A 16,062-nucleotide genomic window follows, 5' to 3' on the forward strand; every position below is an offset into this window, starting at 1 on the left:
CAGTTTGTCACATTTGATTGTGATTTCCTTTATTAGATATTTAAGTTAGAAGCAGTAATTATCCCATCTGTCAGTACAGGAGCAGAAGAAAGTTTTGTCACCAACTGTCACCAATTTTCAATTACCATTTCAATGTATTGTGTTTCTATTGCAGTATATCATTTTTTTCCCTATTTTAATCTTTTTCCATTAATCACACACCAGAGGATATAAGAATTTATCAGCACAGTAAACATAAGAATTTTCCTACACAGAAAACCCGACCCATGATGGAGTATGAGAGCAGATGCCGGGATTTCCTGTGGACATCACACCCACAGCTTCAAAATACAGCATGAAGTTCCTTAGTCAAACTCTGAATGACTTTTCACAAACAGCAAAACAAATGTCAGAATAAAGTTTAAAGATAAAACCAATTTCAGGTTAAAATAAAACACAATAGTTGCAGAAATCTGCAGTTACTCATTCACTATTCAGTGTCTAAATGTCTGTTGAGTGAGAGCTTTCTGTGACATTCTAGTACTGAAATAATTTTACTGGGAGACAGTTCTCTTTTTGGAACCTCAATCCTAAATCAATCTGAAGGCCATATGTTACCATATCTAACCCAGAGAGCTTCTCATCTGTTCATTAATAACCAGATTTGTTACAGATGAGCATGACGATATGATATGAGGACCTGTAAGACTGACTTGATCCGTAGGTGAGCTCCTGAAAGGATTGATCCATAATCCCTCTGAATCGGTGTCCCTGAATACCTAAATATTTACACTGATGTGGGTTTACTACACGTCTCTCAGGGCTGCTTCCTTTTTGCTTCTGTCCCAGTCATGAGGGAGTTTACCCAGACCTGTGAATTTCAGTCCAAATTCCTGCTCGATCTTTATCCTAAAAGTACAGATGAACCATTTCCAGTAGAACTGTTTGTTTGATATCACTTCATTTTTACACCATTGCAGGTGTCAGTTTATACAAAAAGACATTTATATGAAAAGTTCATCTTTAAATTTTGTTATTAATGGTACTTTTTTCTTTCTCAGATCTAAAGTTACTTCATTTCCTCTTTTCAATTGTTTTCCACTCATCGGGAATTTCACCACTACCTTCAAATTTTAGCTTTAATTTCCCCTCCAGCTGTGACCTGAAAGTACAGATGAACCATTTCCAGTAGGACTGTTCGCTGTTATCTGGGGTGATGCTCCATCTACTGTAAGGTTCACCTGCTGCTCTGTAGGTCTTATAAGGGAAAGAACTACTGGAACTCAAAGGTCTGAATCTCTTGTCACTGCTGACTGAAGTGGTACAAAAATCAACAGAGAATTCATCAGTTCCACAGCGATGCCAGCCAGCCAGAGCTTTTGATCGGTGAAACTGGACACTGTGGTCAGTCTCATGGCCAGGGATGGTGTTTGTACAGATGGCTTTACAGAAGGGACACTGTTCCCAACATCCACTGAGCGCCTCACACAGAATCTCATCAGGTCTGAGTCTGAACATCTTTAAGTCAAGGTCAGGTTTGCTGCTGCTTTCTTTCTGAAGATTTTCCAGTATCTCCTCAAGTGATCTGTCCATCGTTTCTCTGAGGAACTTCAGGTCTGTGATGTCTTCATTTTCAATGTTTCTGAAGTCCTGTCTGGGGAGCTCCATATGATCACTGAGTGCTACACAGAAGTCATCCAGCCACAAGGTGGCACCACCATGTCTCTCTCTCACAGCTGCAGTGACAGTAGTGTTCACTGTTATAACCTGCTGTACTAGGTCAGTCAGATTGGTATTAAACATCACTCTCAGTTGATCACTGTTGTTTCTACAGTATCTTTCAACACGCTCCCTTATAAACCTCTCAAAATAATCCTTTGGCTGGTTAATATATTCCATATAGGAGTCAAAGTCCTCCTGCTCAGCGAGGTGTCTCAGAATGTGGTTCTCCAGGTTGGATCTGTTACCACTGAAAGCAGGGCAGTTAGATTTCATATCATCTGTGATCTGGATACAGGTCTTAGCACACACTGCCTGCTGGATCGCAGGTTTGAGACATCTGCACAAAAAATCTACAAAGAATGTGACAGATGTGGCTCCTTTACAGAAGCTCTTAAAAGAGTCAAGGTACTGATCCCTCTTACTCTCGAGGTAAATCAGAGGATTGTTGGCTCTCCTGAAGGCTGTGTGTAGTTTCTCAAATTGTGGTGCTGCAGTAAAGCACAGATAGACAGACAGTTCAAACTCGTACTCCTTTGTGAATATATTTTGCTCTGTAGACTTTTCATAATCAGTTATGTTACTTTTTATCAGCCCCAGGATTTCATGGATGAAGTTTTCATTGAAATCCACTTTCTCCCCTTCTCTCCTGTCAATGTATTTATTAACAGCTCTCTGTATGTGCTGAGTGAGTTCATTCCCATGAAACCCGCACTGTGGGTCTTGAGAAGTAACTGTGTTCCATACAGATCTTGCCCAGCTTTGTTTGATGTGTTTTTTCTTATTGAACTGGAACATCTCCTCTCTGTTGACAATCTTGTTGAGGACATCTCCCTGGTTCTTGAATTTCTCCAGCAGGATGTTCTGCACTGTGGCTCTGATGTCCAGCGGTTCCTCAGGGGGCAGCTCTGAGGACACTCTGGTCACCCAGCTCTTCCAGAGTCTGTCAAACTGCTCCTCCACTTTCTTATCACTGAGCTTCTGCTCCTTCAGTCTGGAAGCCAGGTCTTTGCTCATTTTAATCAGTTCTGATTCATATTCTGATTTCTTCCTGTCCAGCTCTAATCGGAATTTCTTCAGTCTGATCAGTTCATTGCTCTGTTTTGGGTTTCTTCAGTGAGCTCATTCCTCAGGATCTCAAATCTTTTATCAACATTCACCTTCCAGTTAATCAAGATCTCCTGTTTTTTTTCCTCTTTAAAATACTTCTCTATTTCAGCTGTCAGAGTCCTGTAAACCCCATTAAATTCTCTCATCAGATCTGACAATGTCACAGCCTGAACTATATTATTGTTAATTTGGTTGCTCAGTCTGTTCTGTATCTCCAGGGCTCTTTTCCTCATCTTCCATGACCACTCTCCGTACTTCTCCTCCAGTTTACTGTAAACCAACATTTCCAGGGTGTTTCTGAAGCTGAAGACAAAGTTCTCCCCCAGCAGTGCATTCCAGACATCTCTGATCCGTAATTTAAACTCGGACAGTGAGGGAAACTTCACTCTAGGCTGCCACTGAGCAACACTGAGGAGCTTCATCTTCAGCTCCTGGACATTCTGGCTGTAGGAGGGGTTGGGAGGAGCCATCGGAGGGTCTCCTTCAAGAAGGTTTTTGAAGTAGAAAACCTGTGATTCCACATCGAACTGGATTATATCACTGAAGCCAGTAACTTCATGCTTTTCCTCTGTAGCAGCAATGCGGGCCATTTCATCCAGTTTCTCCAGGAGACACCTCCTTCCCTCCATATTCTTGTCATTCGCTGAAGCTTCTGCAACATTCTGGTGCACAAAAATACAACTTGGTTTGATCTGAACACTTGTCATTCTCAGAAATGCCTGGACGCAAATCTGGAGAATGTCCTGCATTTCAGACGGATTCTCTCCCATGATGTTGATAAGAGTCATGTCCCCAATCCCGATAATTAAAGTTGCTAATTCATTGTCATGACTCAGTGAGGTTTTATTACTGAGCTCTGGTGACTGAAGCCCCTCTGTGTCCACCACCAAGACAAAGTCATACTGCAGCTGGGCTCTGACCTCCTCACTCACTCTCACTAACTGCATGAACGCTCCCCTGGTGCACCTGCCTGCACTCACTGTGAACTGCAGCCCAAACATTGTGTTCAGCAGAGTGGACTTTCCTGAGCTCTGGACTCCAAGGACTGAGAGGACAAACACCTTTCTGTCTCCAAGTCTCTCAGTGAGCTTGTCCAGGACGGCCTCAATCCACACCAGGGGCACATGGGCAGCATCTCCGTCCATCAGCTCCAGAGGGTGTCCTGACATCAGCATCTCCGCTCCAACAGCAGGAAGGACACTGAGAAACTGTCTCTGATTTTTTAGACTCTCTCCTGATTGACCAGCTTCATAGAGCTGAGCGGTTTCTCTCATGAGGTGTTGAAGTCCGAGAGTAGCAGCACTAATCTGTTTAGATATTGTGTTCAGATCCTTCTGCAGTTTAATTTCCTGATCCTTGTCCTTACTCTTGTCTTTCAGTCTCAGTGTTGTCCACGTGGAGTGGTATTTCTCCTGAAGTTCATTCAGCGTGTCTGCAGTCAGTTCATCTAGATACATCCCTAGCCAGTGCAGCATGAACAGCTTGGTGTCTTGTGGATCTGCAGAAGTTAAACACTCTAGGAAGGATCTCGTGAAGTCATGGAGAGGGAAAGCTCTCTTCAGCTGTTCATGACGGAGGGCTGTTTTCTCAGCTCTGATCTCACTCATTTGCTGTTCAATACTTTTGTTCGCTTTGCTGTTCAGACGATATTGTTCTTTGTCCTTCATGCACCACCTGTGCCACAGCTCACCCTGCAGAGGCAGCAGAGTCTCTTTTAGGGTTGATAATCTCTCCTCTTTCAACAGATTCAACAAAATCTTGGCCTTTTCCTTCCCTTCTGTACAGAATTCGCTTTCTTCATCCACCCTGAACTGCTGTCGTCTCGCTGCCTGTAAGTATGTCTGCAGGCTGGAGGTCTTGTTCACAGTGGAGATGCAGTGTTTGATGTGTGAACTGATCTCATCAGTCAGATTACCTTCGCTCCTGTTCTTGGCTGCCAGTCTCACTTTGGTTGGATTGTTTCCTGGAGAGACTTTACTCTGTCCAGCAAACAGACAGATCAGGGGGACAGGAGAGTTGGAAAGAGCCTCAGCTTTCTTCTTCTCTTCTCCAACCAGCGGAGACTCTGGGATCAGAAGCACGTTGACAGTGCTGACCTCCTGGAGAAACTGCAGCTGCTCTGGGTGTTGGCTGGCATCTCCGTGAAGGTTCAGGAAAGCTATACAGCTGTCGAACACGTCGTCCTTCCTGCCTCCTGGACAGTACCAGGCGATCTCCACCACCCCGTCCATGAGCAGGCAGTCTGGGGAGCTGCCCCTGCAGTGCCGGTGGAAAAACACACTGTGTCTCTTGGGGCTGATGACACTGTTCAGGATCTGGGATTTTGAGATGGAGGATGATCCCAGCCTGATGAAGGACACAGTTGGCACTGGAGTGTTGAACATGTCCCTGCAGTTGTGTTTCACAGAGCTGCCTCTCACTGAGAGCTCCTTACTGCACCAGGACCTCTTGACCTGCCTCAGGGCCCACAGAGGGAGCTCCACTGCCCCAGTCTCAGGGCTGGGCACCAGGAGGGGCAAGGCAAACTGACAGGTGGAGAGCTTGTTGAAGAGGAACGCTCTCAGGAAGTCACCAGAGCAGTGGAACACAGCCATGTGGACGTCCATGGGGTGAATATATGAGTCTAGTTTGTTATCCTCTTCATCTTCCTCCTGTCCAACGCTGAAGAAGTCACTCCTTTTGTTTTTACTGGAACACTGGTTGTCTGGACTGCTTTTCTTAAATTCATTATCTGGAAGTTTCAGTACAAAAAACCGAGCACTGTAGTCCAGCGTCATGAGCTTGTAGAGATAGTAAGAACACAGCTGTGTCTCTGTTGTTGGCTTCTTGGCACTGAGTGATAGACTGTCAATGACAAGAACCTCTGATTTTTCAAATTGCTGGAATACACAGACTTAATTCCCAGTTTTTGAAGCAAATTAGTAAAATCTTCCATTTTCATTTTATTAACAATGTGTGTCAACATCAGGTCTGCGTCCTGCCCTGTGATCCTTCTGTAGGCCTCCAGCAGGCTGCTGCTCAGTCTGAAAGGGTCTGTGAAGTCTTGAGTGTGAGCAGACAGGATGATGTCCCACACAGGAATCAAACTGGTTCCTCTGTCTATCACCTGCCAGGTCCTGTTACTGCTGACCAGAGCACACTTCCACTGCAGGTGATTGTTGGTTTCAGCAGGTCCCCCAGTTTTAGAGACAGAAAGCTTCACTCTGCTCATCTGTGCTTCACTGTAGCTCCCAGTAAAGGATCCTTTCAGCTGTGATGCAGACACGCTCACTTCACTTTTAGGCGCAATGATTGAAAAAAATATTTTTTTCAGTAATAAGAAATGTTTTCTGATTCCAGCGACATTGCTCTCTTTAGGTGAACATAAAGAGGTTAATTTACTGTATCCAGCACCAACATAGAGATGTAAGGCTTCAGATATCAGGCTGTTCATCTGTCTGACTTCACTGCTGCTGAACCCCTGGGCAGAGGCCTTCCACCAGAACACCCCACCAAAGTGAAGAGGACCCTGGTCAGCGTGGGAACCAAATCTCTTGAAAAACTCACCAACTCTGTCCAGTAACTCAGGGGTCATGTCACCCTCATCACTGTTGATCAGCACTGCTTCTATGTCTCTAAGGTCTTTCATGGCAGCACTTGACAGCTTCAGTTTGTCCTTCTGAATAAAGCTGGACGCCAGTGGGACATAACTGTACATCGTTTTCCACACGCAGGACTCTTCAGAGGAGGATGTGTGAGATTTCCCCTGTTCTTTAGTACAGTGTGACTTTTCTGTTGTGTTTTCAACAGTAAAAACTTTAAATCTAACTTTTGCTGAAATGCTAAAAGTGTAGCCGAGCTTTTCCACGACCTTCTGGAAGAAGGTCAGAGATGTGCAGGAGGAAAATGCTTCCTTCTCATAAAGCGAGCTGTGCTGGGGTCTGTGCAGTGAGAAGCCCTCAGGAACCTCAATGAGCTGCTCTCTCTTCTCCAGCATGTTCTCCAGAATCCCAGTGCAGTAGACTCCCTGCAGAGCCAGGCCTCCAGACGCGCTTCTTAACACATCCTCATCAGGAACATTCCCAGGGTGAGACAGGGAGGAGTCTTCCAGAAGGTTGAGCTGTTGGTGCAGATTTTCCACCAGCTCGTTTAGAGACTCTCCAGCAGGTACCCAGCATTCCTGAGGAACGTCAAGGGCTGAGCGAATCTTGTCTTCCAGTTCTCTCACCTCAGCACTGTTTCGGTCTTTGCCTCCCTTGTGCAGTTTCTGAAGCTCTGTGAGGTCTTGTCTCACCTCGTCCATTCTCTCTCTGAAAGACTCCTCTGGGTTTTCCATCTTGTCCTAGTTCATCAGAAAAAGAGGACTTGGATCACAACTTCTTCTGGGCCAAGAAGAGAAAAAACCACTGGTCCCTCTTTTTTCCCAGAATTTATAAAAAAAACTACACAGTATTTTCAGGCAGAGCTAAGTCAACTGCATCACAAAGTAGAGGAAATACACTGTTTGCCCAGGTATGAAGCCCAATGGTTTTCAATATCATGGTGATACACAGAGTCTTTAACTGCTGATTTGTGTCATTATCGATGGAGGGCAGGGATCCTGGCCAGCCATATCATAAAATTTATTTACTACAATACATTCCTAATGTTATGCTTTGGGCCCTGAGATCTCGGCACAGTGCTTAATGACAAGCCAAGCTCCAAGTGCAGGTTCACAGCGGAACCTCTTCAGGCTTTTAATGAGAGATGATGAAGTAATAAGGCAGGCTGATTGAAACCAGAGCTGTATAAAATAATTGGAAGTTGGAAAAAAAGCTGCCTTGATGCAGCAGAGAGACTGGTTTGAATACAGCTGTCGGAATTGCAGAGAGTTATGCCAGCGGAAGGAGACTGTCTGGAGATGGTGGGAGAGCTGTAGCTTTGAAGGAAAAAGAGAAAAAAGGGTAAAAAAATCACAAGCCACAGAAAAATAGAGATGAATGTTCTCACTGATTGAGTGCTTGTGACTTTTTTTGGATGTAGCATCTGCTTCGTGGTCTGTCTAGCAGCAGAATAACAAAAAATTAAGCAAGAGATGTCAAAGTATGAAACTAAAAGCTGGAGGCTGGCTGGAGGCCGCGCGGATATAAGACCCCGGAGGCCTCTGAGGGTGCCGTGCAGAGATAAGGCCCTTATTGACTTTAAATTGAAATTGCTGCCAAACACTGCGAGTCAGAAACAGGTACAGCCTCGAGTGCAGATGAGATGGACTGGCGAGCGTCCGTATCTGATGCACTGTCCTGAGGCTGCAGAGACTGCTGCTTAGACCAAAGACTGGCTTCATGTGCTGGGCGACGCTGGCGCTGAAAACTTCTGCAAAGCTCAGTGAGAAGAGCTGGATTAAATCCAATACTGCCGAGCAGACCTACGTGCTATACTGAAGCCAAAATATCTGCCAAACAGTTTGCTGGACAGAAACATGGAGCCCTTGCTACAGGTTCCTGAGAAGTGATAATAATAAACCCGAACACTAACACTAACCCCAAACCCGTGAACTCCTGAATAAGTAGGCTCGCACTTTCACATTCATTGACCTGACAGCCTCGGGTGAAGTACAGAAGGAGGTGATAAAATTTCCCCTTTTTCATCTTTCTCCATCTCACAGGATTACAAACACCAACCAGGGCAGGAGTGTAACACAAAGATCAACTACAGAGAAAACACCACCACACAAAGACAACACATGAATGTCTTCACATTAGCCAGTCTGGGGCACAGGCTGTATATTAACACTGACAGGCTGGAGGAACTCAGTCTCTTTAGTCCGAAGGAAGTGTCCCACACTGACAGGCTGAGAGAACTGAGTCTCTTTAGTCTGAAGGGAGTGTCCCACACTGACAGGCTGAGGGAACTGAGTCTCTTTAGTCTGAAGGGAGTGTCCCACACTGACAAGCTGGAGGAACTGAGTCTCTTTAGTCTGAAGGGAGTGACCCACACTGACAGGATGGAGGAACTGAGTCTCTTTAGTCTGAAGAGAGTGTCCCACATTGACAAGTTTAAAAAACTTTTTGTCTTTCAGCAGGCAGAGCAGAACACAAAAGGAAACATATTTACTCATATTTTCCATTTCTCCACTTCAGGAGAGTTTTAAAGAGCTATACTGTCCTAATACAAACTATTTATTTAACTATTTATTTATTTTAACTATTTAATAAAAACTATATTAACTTCATAATTGATTAAGAACAAACTTATAAATATCTACTCTAAAGTATCTGTCTGTAGGAACAGTAGTTTATAAGTATTAAGTAATAATGAGATTTTTACAATACAATTATTTATGTTTCAAGCATAAGATTTTTAATTAAATATACACTATATACAGTTCCTCTCATGCCTGGAGTTGATGGGATACAGTGTTTTGATCAGGACGTCTCTGAAGAGGAAACACAATTATTACAGGTAGACATGATTAATACTGTAGGTGCCAACTGAACTACACTGGCTACAGGTCTGACAGAACCCACTCATATGAGCAGTTGAGCACAAACAGAAGAGTAGTTACAGTGGATATAAGAAGTCTACACACAATTATTGAAATTGCTGGTTTTTGTGATGTAAAACCAGAAATCAAGATAAATCATGTCATACATTTTTCCATCTTTAATGTGACCTTGCAAACACAAAATAGATAAAAGAGAAAAACAAATAGATAATTATTAGGAAAAAAATATTGAAATTAAAAAACCTACAACACCCTGGTGGCAAAAGTGTGCACACCCTTTTATAATGGGGGCTGTAGCTGTGTTCAGAGTTAACCAATCACATTTAAAATAATGTCCAAAGGTAAGCAGCATACACCTGCCATCAATGAAAGTGATTCTGATTAACCCCAAATAAAAATCAGCCGTTCCTGTAGGATTTCCTTGAAACTTTCAGGTTGCATCCTACTGGGATAGCCTTGGTCTGCAAGGAGCTGACAAAACATCTACGAGATCTTATTGTTGAAAGGTACCGATCAGGAGAGGGATATGAAATCTCCCCCACTCCCTCCCATCATATTATGATGTCTCCTAATGTCTTCCTATACCCACAAGGACTGTACTCCTACACCACTACACACACATGTAAGCCGAAATTGTTCTGTCCCGATACAATAGCCCAGTAAAACTGTACCGGTCAAAATATTTATTAATTAACCATACTATTTTTAACCATACTATTTTTGCACTGTTCCAAGAATGACCTTGCACTGTTTTTGTCCTGTTATATTTTCTCTGTTTGCACAGTTTTTGATTACTTGATTACATGTTATTACTGTTATGTTATTACACATTACTGTTATTGCTATTGTGTTACTGTCTATTGTCTTATCTTCTGTCCTATTTATATACTGCACCTGAGTGACTAATGAGGAACACTTTTCATTATACTATGCACCTTTGTAAGTATAATGACAATAAAGTTGAATAAAGTATAAAAGAATATCATAGGCATTGGATGTACCATGCAGCACTGTGAAGACTATCATCAATAAGTGGAGACACAGGGACAAGATGAGGATAACCCTCCAAAGTTGATGATAGGACAAGGAGAAAACTTATCAGGGAGGCTATCAAGATGCCTACAGCAACATTAAAGGAGCTGCAGGAATTTCTGGCAGGTACTGGTCACTCTTTGCATGTGACAATGGTCTCATGTATTATGCACACGTCTGGGCTATGGGGTGGGGTGGCAAGACAGAAGCCATTATTCACAAAAAAGAACATCCAAGCCCATCTAATCACCCCAAACCATGTGGGAAAATGTCTTATGGTCTGATGAGACAAAGGTTTAACTTTCTGGCCTTAATTCTAAAAGATGCGTTTGGTACAAAGACAACACAGCCCATCATCCAAAGAACACCAAACCTACTGTGAAGCATGGTGGTGGCAGCATCATGCTCTGGGGCTGCTTCTCTTCAGCTGGGACAGGGGCTCTAGTCAAGATAGATGTGATAATGACTAGCTCCAAATATCAAGATATTTTGGCACAAAACCTGCTGGCCTCTGTCAGAAAGCTGTAGATGAAGTGGAATTTCACCTTCCAACATGATAACGACCCCAAACACACATCCAAGTCAACCAAGGAATGGCTTCAGAAAAAGATCAAAGTCTTGGAATGGCCTAGTCAGAGCCCAGACCTCTATCCCATAGAAAACCTCTGGAATGATCTAAAGAGGGCTGTGCACAGGAGATCTCCTGGCAATTTGAAGGAGCTTGAACTTTTTTTGCAAGGAAGAGTGGCATAAAATCGCAAAGTCCAGGCCTTTACATGATTTATCTTGATTTCTGGCTTTACATCACATAAACCTGCATAATAATATTTCAGAAGGGTGTGTAGACCTTTTATATCCACTGTACATAACGAATCTCACTTAACCAGTCTGACACCCAACGTGTCTGTTCATGTCAAAAAACAGCTCTCGTCTGAGCCAATGGAAATGGGACAGAGAGAGAATGAATTCCAATAAGCACTGAGAGAACTTGAAAGATAAAAGCTATTTTAACCTCAGCATTTGACTAACTTGGTAAAATGTCAACTGAAGTTGCTGATAAAAATTCCCATCTTCTTCCCCCATCGTAAAATGCAGATTTAAATTTTTAACACCTTTTTTAATTTTACTGCGATGACCCCTCCTATCTCAGAGATGAAAAACACCCAACCTTCACCTTCATTAGAAACGCAGATGATAAATTAGTTTAGATTAGAACTCAATTACAAACTAAATATCATCAAAGCAGACCAGCTTCCAGAAATTCACAAAAAACAACCATTTGTCTCCAGAAGTGTCTCTACAGGTCTGGGCTCTGAGGACAGTCTCAGGCAGGACTATGCAGAGACACTGCAACACATTCTGATCAGTTAGTTTTAATCTAAATCTCACTACTTGATTGTTACCAAGAAAACCCCAGCATTCTGACAGCCCAGTGACTTCATCCATCCTGCTTGTTTTTTCTGTTTTTGTAAAGTTCTACTTTCTGTACTTACAGGAATCTCTCGCTTCTCCGTGTCTGGAGTCTGGTGTTCACTCCTGAAGAGCTGGGCTCACACTTTCACATTCGTTTACCTCCACAGCCTCTGGTGGCATAGGAGTGTGAACATGTTACTGCAGCTCCTAAAACTTCCCTGACAAGGAACTTCTGCTTCAGGTAAAAGACACCACTCGGTTTGAGCCCCTGTTTATTAACATGAATTATAAGTATTAATACTACGTATTAGCATCCTTCAGCGTTTCCATCTGCTGTTCATGTTTTAACAGCTCATTGCCAGGGGGGCTAGTTTACTCTCTGACTGCTTTGTTGGCTCAGTCCCAAACTTGTCCCATTCCTCTGTGCCACACAGGTTCTAAAGCACCAGACCACTGGAGCCCAGTTGGACAGGAGGGAGGTGGTTAGGTGGTTTCACTGCTCACAGGGTCTCGGACACCAACCAGGGCAGGAGTGGAAGTAAGGAGATCTGCTACAGGGGAAACACCACCACACGTGTGTGAGCTCCTACCCAGCAGCCCCTCTGGGGAACAGGCTGCATCACCGCCTGCAGTATGCCCGCAGTTCTTGTCTTTCCAAAGGTCTATAAGGCGATCGAAGATCCTGAAGAAAGCTTGAGCTGGTATCGCTCTAGGTTGAGCCTAGGGGGTTAAGGCCAAGCAGCAGCTGAGCTGGGTGGGATCCGGCAGCAACGTTCTCTCTCTGCTCTCTACTCTCCCCTCCCCCTTTCTCTTGCTCCGCTATCCTTGGCCTCTTGGCTGGGAGTAGGTACTCGTGGCCTGCCCGCGGTGCTTGCTTTCTTCCTCGAGACTGGGAAGCGCTATCCGCTCCCTCTCTCTCTCTCTGCCTCCTTGGCCTCTTACTTTCCTTCTCCCAGCCAAGAGGCCAAGGAGGCAGAGAGAGAGAGCGGATAGCGGATAGTCTCGAGGAAGAAAGTAAGTGTTTATAAAGTTGATACCCTGACTACTCTGAAGAAATACCCAGATGTCCAGTCTTCTCTTCTAATGTTTTGGGAAAAAGCTCTCAGTTGTTGTAAACAGTACAGTGAAGACTGCCTCTGAGAAACACCCAGGTAACAACCATGACTGATCATGTCTGCTGCTGTCATTAACACTCATGTAAACACAACACTATCAGCAAACAGCCAGGCTTCACACCCCTGAACACCAACAGTGAACCACTGGGGTTCATATCACTAAACACCATCACCGAACAGTCAACATTCACATCACTGAAGACCATCAGCAAAAAGCCAGGGTTCACACCATTGAACACTGTCAGGGAACACTCAGTCAGGTTTCACATCACTGAACACCATCAGAAAACAGACAGGGGCTCACAGCATTGAACACCGTCAGAGAACAGTCAGGTGTTCATATCACTAAACACAGTTGGCAGTCAGGGTTCACATCACTGAACAGCTTCAGAGAACAAGCGGGGTTCACACCACTGAAGACCATCAGGAAACAGTGTTTGTACATATGAAGTGAAGAATCAAGTTTTACAACTTCTGATTAAAAGCCAGTGAAATATTCCGTCAAATCCACACACATCAGGTTTTATAGTTTTATGACAGTAGAAACTAAAAGTAAATCAGTTCCCATCTGTCTCCTAGTTCAGACCCCGTGCGTTTGACAGGCACAACAAACTCTAAGCAGACAGAAATAAACTTTTCCAGCTGTTGCTGTGCTCTGCGACAGAGAAGAGACCCCCTGTGACTCCCTTTCCGATACTCTGACAGTTAGAACAAGAGAAAACTCACCAGGGCTGAGCGCTGAGCTCTCAGATGCCATTTCTCCTTTTTTCCAGTTGATCTGAGCGAGTTGTTTCCCGTCTGCTCTGTGATGCTGGTTTGGCGCCACCTGGTGGAAAAGTAACACTGCTACATAGACTGATGGATAAATTAAATAATAATTCCTTACTCTTACATAACGCTGTTCTTGACACTTCACTCAAAGTGCTTTACAGGTAATAGGGATACCTAAAGACAGAAATGAATCGATGATTATTATGTCATCAGAATACCGAAGTCACAGCACTTCAGTCGACACCCCTACTCTCACACACAGCATCCTGGATCTGTACTGACCAACAGTCAGGACACTGGGGTCCACACCCCTACTCTCACACACAGTGTCCCGGGATCTGTAATGACCAGCAGTCAGGACACTGGGGTCCACACCCCTACTCTCACACACAGTGTCCCGGGATCTGTACTGACCAGGATACTGGGGTCCACACCCCTACTCTCACACACACTGTCCCGGGATCTGTACTTACCCAGCGTGTCTCTGGTTTATAACCTTTCTTATATCCAGACAGATAAGGGAGGGATATTGACTTTTACGTAAGAATAAAAGAGGAAAACTGGTGCCAAATCCTGCTCCCACAGCCCAGCGCGAGACCAGACACTGGCCGTCAGGCTCGAGGAGAGAGCGCCGGTTGCTAGGCGACGCTCTGAGTTGGAAAATCCCGGCCAGAGCGCTCGAGCTCCTCTCAGTGCTGTTTTATTCCCAGGTGAGGAACTGCGTCTTTCCTGGAAATTCCAGGAATGACTCGGAATCCCCCGCCAGGTCCTTCCAGCGGGAATCTCCTGTGGGCTGGGAGGGATGGCGGAGGCTCTTCCCTGGTGTTTCTGCAGATGAGGGGAGTCCTGCTGCCCGTGTGGCGGCACAGCTGGTAAAAACGCTCCCTGTGCTGTGGGTGTTGTGGGCTGCCAGTGTTTCCGAGAGAAATTGGTTGTTTGTGTGGGAAGATGCTCTTTCCTCAGGAGGGAAAAAGTCCATCTGGGGCTCAGCTGGAATAACCGAGCGGGAAGGAAAGTTCTGGAAGTGCGCATCTCCTCTCCGTCTGCTTCAGTCCCAGTTACTGCGACACTGGGACAGAACAGGAGTGACGAGCGAGCCTTCTTTCCTACACGGGGTATTAGTGGGTTTTTTTTTAGGAAACAGGACAGAGATATATAAAAGGATACCAGAGGGAGAGAGTCCTGAATCTCTCAGTTCTTGTCTTGATCCGGGTTGTACCCAGTTCCAGTTTAAACTGGTTTAATTAACTCTTTAAACTGAGTGTCTTCAGTCATTAACAAAGGTCCGTCCAGTTTCTATGCGCTTTATCCAGTACAGGGTCGCGTCTTTCACACTAATGAAATGTAAAGAGTAAAAACTCATTGAAATGAGCAATAAAACCTGGATTTACCAGAGAAACAGGGGAATTTATTAAAACGAGACTGTATTAAATAGGAGTCTACTTCATCAGTGTGAACAACGCTTTCTAATATCACTTCCAGCTTTTTTTAAGCTTCTTTGATCCTGTAGTTTATATATACATATTTATTAATACCTCATATTGTATTTCGGTACTGCAGCAGTGATATGAGCCTGGTATGTTCACCCACGGCTATTTTAAAGAAGAAAAGGAGGAGAATAATGGAGGCAGGTAGTTCCCTCTCGTAACCCTGTCTGAACGAGTAACGCGATGCAAGCTTCACTAAGAGACGCTGGCTTGGTAGCACCTTTCAAAATCAAAGTCCACTAAACCTGCCTCAGAAAAAAAATAGTTCAAACTTATTCTACAGAGCCACAGCTAATAGAAAATCACCATGGTTTTCTCAGATAAATGTCTTTGCTGAAGTTGCTGGGGTTTATAGAGCACCTCCCATCCTCAGACTGGGACTGTGCAGCCATGGACAGGGAGTGGTCTCACCCCGCTCCCGACCAAACAAACATCTGTGCCTCTTCAAAAATACCTCAGATCTATTCTACGGACCCTCAGCTAATAGAAAATAGCCATGGTTTTTTTCAGATAAGTGTCTTTGCTAAAGCTACTGGGGTTTATAAGACTACTTGCTGTTCCCAGACTGGGACCGTGCAGTGATGGTGCAGGGATTGGTCTCATTCCCCTCCCGACCAAACCAAAATTTGTGCCTCTCCAAAAGTGACTCAGATCTCTTCTACAGACCCCCCAGCTAATGGTATATAACCATGGTTTTGCCAGATGAGCATCCTTTGCCAATGTTGCTGGGGTTTATAGGGGCCTTTTAGCAGCCGATACTAGATTTGTCTCGAAGGGCATGTTATTGGAATGTGGGCATTGTTAACACTTCACCTTTCTGGTTTGAAATAAAGTGTAAATTTCACACTTTTTCCCTACTGTCTATGGGATAATTGTTTGGGGTGTAAATGTAAGACATATTATAAAACTTAGGAATTTTGCTATATTAAATTTATTAGAGTGTATTGAAACAGCCAAAAGATTGAATAGACCT

The 16,062-nt window shown here is 44.2% G+C and overlaps 1 long non-coding RNA gene and 1 pseudogene across 1 annotated transcript; one reads left to right on the forward strand and one right to left on the reverse strand.

Annotated features, from left to right (window-relative positions):
• Positions 1–850: 850 nt before the first annotated feature.
• On the reverse strand, positions 851–13,750 carry LOC148663049 (interferon-induced very large GTPase 1-like; annotated as a pseudogene).
• On the forward strand, positions 10,282–12,378 carry LOC148663050 (uncharacterized). The gene is made up of 3 exons (XR_015936407.1): positions 10,282–10,429; positions 11,799–11,957; positions 12,151–12,378. It is a non-coding gene; the product is annotated as an uncharacterized LOC148663050 (long non-coding RNA).
• Positions 13,751–16,062: the final 2,312 nt, after the last annotated feature.

Source organism: Lepisosteus platostomus, chromosome 5 (genome assembly GCF_059453375.1).
Source record: "Lepisosteus platostomus isolate fLepPlt1 chromosome 5, fLepPlt1.hap1, whole genome shotgun sequence".
Lineage (NCBI taxonomy): Eukaryota > Metazoa > Chordata > Actinopteri > Semionotiformes > Lepisosteidae > Lepisosteus > Lepisosteus platostomus.